Raw genomic sequence first — 5422 nt, forward strand, 5'->3', positions numbered from 1 at the left:
TTACAGGAAAATCAGACAAAATATGAAAAAAAACCACTGCTACATATAAACAGAACCCTGAGAGACTGTGTAATTACTCATTCTAATCCATTTAAAATTTATCTTATTTTTTAAATATATTTCTTTTTTTGAAATGTTTATTTATTTTTGAAGGAATGAGAGAGACAGAGCGTGAGTGGGGGAGGTGCAGAGAGAGGGAGACGCAGAATCTGAAACAGGCTCTAGGCTCCGAGCTGTCAGCACAGAGCCCGACGCGGGACTCCACTTCACGAGCTGTGAGATCATGACCTGAGCTGAAGTCGGATGCTTGACTGACTGAGCCACTCAGGCGCCCCCAATTTTTTTATTTTCAAAAGAGCTGGGGAGAGGGGCAAAGGGAGAGAGAGAGAATCCCAAGCAGGCTGCACACTCAGCACAGAGCCTGATGTGGGGCTTGATCCCACCACCCTGGGATCATGCCCTGTGGGGAAATCAAGAGTCAGACACTTAACTGACTGAGCCACCCAGGTGCCCCCCAATCCATTTTTTTAATAGAGGNATGCAGGGATTTTGCCACCAACAACCCATATAGCGTTTGTGAAACGAAAGAAGCATGCCCATATGTCTGCAAGTCCACCACTTTGCTTCCACTTTTGATATCGTGCAAACTTCAGATACAAATCTGGTACCACTGCTGGGCCTCTGTGCTCAAGCCTTTGGTCTTTCAACTGAAAGAGGACCGCAGACGTCTTCCAAATGCTCCATCTGCAGACCACTTCTGGCACCTAAAACAAGCCTTTCGGATTCCTTGGAAAACAACCACCACGTCCCATCAGTTTTCAACTGGCAGACAGTAATAACATATAAACGTAGAGTCCAATTGTAAAACATAAGGACGCCTTAAAGGCAGACTTTGTCATGTGTCATCTCTGACAAGAGGCTCAGTTTGCCTGTTCTCGGGCTCAGTTCAACAGCTGGTCTTAGTAGCCTCAGACTAGGGAATTCAGAAAAAGTTATAAGACCCGAAAAGGGGCTCCTGTTATGACATTCACTGATTGAGGGTTACTCTCTGCTCCCGCATTCCTCAGGCAGTGATCACATCTAGGGAAAACGACCGACTCTGAAAGCATATAACCTGATTGTTGAAAACATAATTCTCATAGAAATATGGAGTGAGCATGTGTCAAAATTTTATTCAGTCTGTTATTGAAGGAACCAGGGAAATAATAGGCGTAGCTCCAGAAGGATTTGAAAAAACTTGGACTGCTAGAATTATTGGGGACAGAGATATTGAAATACGTTTGCTGGGTCAGATACAAAAGTGGTTACTAGGCGATCAGGGAATAAAACTATAACCTTTGGTATTATATTCTCTATCAGTCAGGAAAAAATACCCCCACATCATTTCACTTTTTCAATGTTCTACGGTTTAAGGCACTGCAGAACATCTGGGCTGTGGTGATCAGATAAAGGTGCATTTCCTAAGAGAGGAGCTGACTTTCAATGGGCCCAATAGAGGAAATACTCTAATGTAATATTAAAAGGTCACATAATTATATTTTTGCTTTGTTTTTAAGTTTGGGATCTTTTATTCCCCTTGATAGCAGAGAATAGGCAACGTCTGTGGAATGGTATGGGAAGAATAGAGGCAGCTCTCAAATACAGTGTAACACAACACCCAAAATCTGAAACGTTAAATCCTGAGGAATGGGGACGTGCTGACTCTTAACGACTGAAAGGATTTGCAGACCTACTTCTAATTTCATCACATTCGTCTGCATTCTAAGATGCATTCTTGTAGAAGAGAGTACTTGAATCAGAATCTCTGGGAAGAAAAGCCTGCATTGATAGTTTGTAATAGCTCTGCAAATCATTCTGACGTGCAGCCAAGATTAGGAAGTCTTGATCCAGAGGGCACCTAGGTGGCTCAATGGATAAAGTGTCAGACTCTTGGTTTCAACTCTTGGTCATGATCTCACAGTTCGTGAGTTCGAGCCCTGCTTTGGGCTAACGCACATGGAGCCTGCTTGGGATTCTCTGTCTTTCTCTCTCTCTGCCTCTCCCCGCCCTCACACGTGCGCACACGCATACATGCATTCTCTCTCTCAAAATAAGTACATAAACTTAAAAAAAAAAACTTAAAGACGTCCTGACGTAGAATGGACTCTTACTTAGAAGCTAGATATGAGCAGTGGAAGGGACGCCCAGAGGCAGGACCCGAAGCCCTTGAGGGGAGAACGATGGAGACGAGAGCGGGAGGCAAGGACAGTGATAAATAGGTTACGCGTTAGAAGCCAGTGTGGCACAACGTTGTGACCTTGTGGCTTACAAGACCCTGGGGCCGACTGACCAGTAGTCACAGGTGCAGAGCACGCGCTCTCCTCTTCCACCTCTGCCCCAGAGTAACGTCTGGACTGATTATAATGCGTTGGCATGGTCGTTATAACCCCCCACCGTGGGGAGAGGCTGCCATGACAGTTCTAGTACCAACCTCGTAGGGTCAAACCTTCCCCTTCTTGACCAGCGGGAGGAGTCCCCCAGTGATTGGAATGATCTCCATTAGACACCACCCTCCCCGTGATTCTGTTCACCTAAAAGGAAAGGACCCCAGTAACCCCAGGGCTATTGCTGCCTCTGGGTCTGCCCACTCTCCCACTTGGAGAGCGTATTGTTTTAATAAACTGCCCTGTGCTGGCCACTCTCATTCTGGCTGTCTTTATTCATGCAGATCCTCACCTAAATCTCTTCATGCGGATTCTGAGATCCGAGACCTCCGTCCACACAACGCAGACTCTCTCACTGGTAACAGAACCACTGCCTGTTGTGGCCTGGTGGCTGTCCCCGAGTCCCCTCACTCTGAAGAGACACTGGCCATGAAAAAGTACCACCCAAAGCATAATGTTCTTAGATAGCATTGCATATTTACTGCCTCATTCTTTTTTTTTTCCTTTGTTTTTTTTTTAAATGTTTATTTTTGAGAGACACAGAGAGCATAAGCAGGGGAGGGGCAGAGAGAGAGGGAGACACAGAATCCGAAGCAGGCTCCGGGCTCCGAGCTGTCAGTACAGAGCCTGATGCGGGGCTTGAACCCACGAACCATGAGATCCTGACCTGAGCCGAAGTCGGATGTTTAACAGACTGAGCCATCCAGGCACCTGCTTTTTTAAAAATAAACAAAGAGTTTTATTTATATATTGAGAGAGCAAGAGTGTGTGTGCTACCAGGGGAGGAGCAGAGAGAGGGACAGAGAGAGAATCCCATACAGGCTCCATGCTGGGCGTGGAACTCAAACTCACGAACGGTGAGATCATGATCTGAGCCGAAATCAAGAGTCAGATGCGTAACCAGCTGAGCCCCCTGGTACCCCTATCGCCTCATTCTTAAATATGAATTTGTCATCAAAATTAGCCAGGCAGTGAAGGAAACTCTTCAGACTTTAAGAGTGAAACCACCATAAATGAACAGGAGAGAAATGTCCCCACAAAAGTAGAAGCTTTCAAGCAGAGGTATTTTAAAAACAATTGAATTGGGCACTTCAGTGTCGTAGGCAATATTTTAAGAAAAAATGCTACAGGAATCTGAACCTACTGTGTCCCACCACGTAGAAGTTTTTCTTCATGTGGAATTCATCCATTTGTTCTTCCTGAGCTGAACATGGCCCAGGCTGTGACCCACGTTAACTCCATGACACTGAATCCCTGCAGGTGCCTAGTGTGACACAGTCCACTCACCCCTCACTCTCGCCTCGAGTCCCCAGATCCTCTTCACCCCCATGCTCATGTGACAACACTGCTGCCTCCTTCACCGAGGAAACAGAAGGGATCCAAAACCAGTTTCCTCATATATGTCCCAACAGGTTTACCCCTGTGCCCCACCTCCTCCCCTGCTGCGACCTTTTCATGTTGCTTTCTGAGGGGCAGCAGCACCATAACTGTATACCAACTCAAGTACACATCTCAAGTACACATCAAGTACATATTTACAACTCAAATACACATCTTCAGCCCTTCTCCCCTTTCTCACTTCCGTCCATTTTCATTCTTGAGGGAAGAATTCTTGGTCAGTCAATATGCTCTTGTTTCTCCCGTTGTTCAACACACACACGCACGCACACGCACACACACACACACACACACACACACCCCTTCCCTTAACCCCACCACCTCCTTAAGCTCCTGCTTCATTTCTCTCCTCTACTTTATTTATTTCTTAAGATCTTATTTTTCAGTAATCTCTACATCCAATGTGGGACTCAAATTTACAATCCCAAGATCAAGAGTCATTCATCTCCTGTCTGAGCCAGCCAGGCACTCCCTCTCTCCTCCACTTTAAATCTCTTTGAAAGAATTATCAACACTTCCTCTCTGCTTCTACTCCTCCTGCTCTTCCTTGAACTTCCTCTATTCAGGCATTTGTTACCATCACTCTTGTGAAACAGAGCCTGTCAAAGTCAATAGTTGGTACCACATTGCTAAATTCAATAGTTCGTTCTCAGTTTTCATTTTATGTGGCACAATTACCCCTTCTTCCATGAATCACTTTGTTCACTTGACTTCAGGGGCACAGCCTCTGACCTCATTGTTTACTTCTTCTTCTTTACTGATTTCTCCTCATTTATCTTACTAATAAACGAAGGAGAGCCTCTACACCCAAATCATTGGTGGTCTTCCCTTCTTCATTTACCCTCACTCCTTGATGGTCTCAATCCTAAGGTTTTATATATTATCTAAAATTTCCCATTTTTTCTATACCACAGAAATGACTCCTGGGGTGCCTGGGTGGGTCAGTTGATTAAGCGTCTAGCTTCAACTCAGGTCATGATCTCACAGTTCATGAGATGGAGCCCCTCATTGGGCTCTGTGCTGACAGCTCAGAGCCCGGAGCCTGTTTCGGATTCTGTGTCTCCCTCTCTCTGCCCCTCCCCTGCTCACGCTCTGACTCTCTCTCTCTCTCTCTCAAAAATAAACATTTAAAAAATTTTTTTAAAAAAAGGGAAATGATTCCTAAAATTATACCTCTAGTCTGATCTTCCTTCAGAACTCCAAACACTTATTTTTAATAGTTCACTGGACTTTTCTACTAGGATTTATTTTTTAACCATAACAAAAACTCAGGATTAATATTTCTAATATATTGAGCAGTATTAGGATGACCATATAGCCTGCTTTATGACCTATGATTATTTTTAGTGCTCCTTTTCACTATCAAAAATGTTCCTTAAAAAAAGATATGCCTGTTTGGATGATAAGTATATGGTTACCTAAAGGAACACAGCTCTGTGTTTGAGAGTAGTAAACAGATGTCCTATTCTCAAAGTAATTCAGTTTACCATAACATTCCTTTTTTCTTTCTCACACAAAGAAAAAGAATCTTTAGTTTGTTTAATGAAATTTAAGACTGCTTTTATAATCCTGCTATATTTAAATGATTGTAGTTATCTGAT

Source organism: Crocuta crocuta, unplaced genomic scaffold (assembly GCF_008692635.1).
Source record: "Crocuta crocuta isolate KB4526 unplaced genomic scaffold, BGI_CrCroc_1.0 scaffold581, whole genome shotgun sequence".
In the NCBI taxonomy this organism is placed as follows: domain Eukaryota; kingdom Metazoa; phylum Chordata; class Mammalia; order Carnivora; family Hyaenidae; genus Crocuta; species Crocuta crocuta.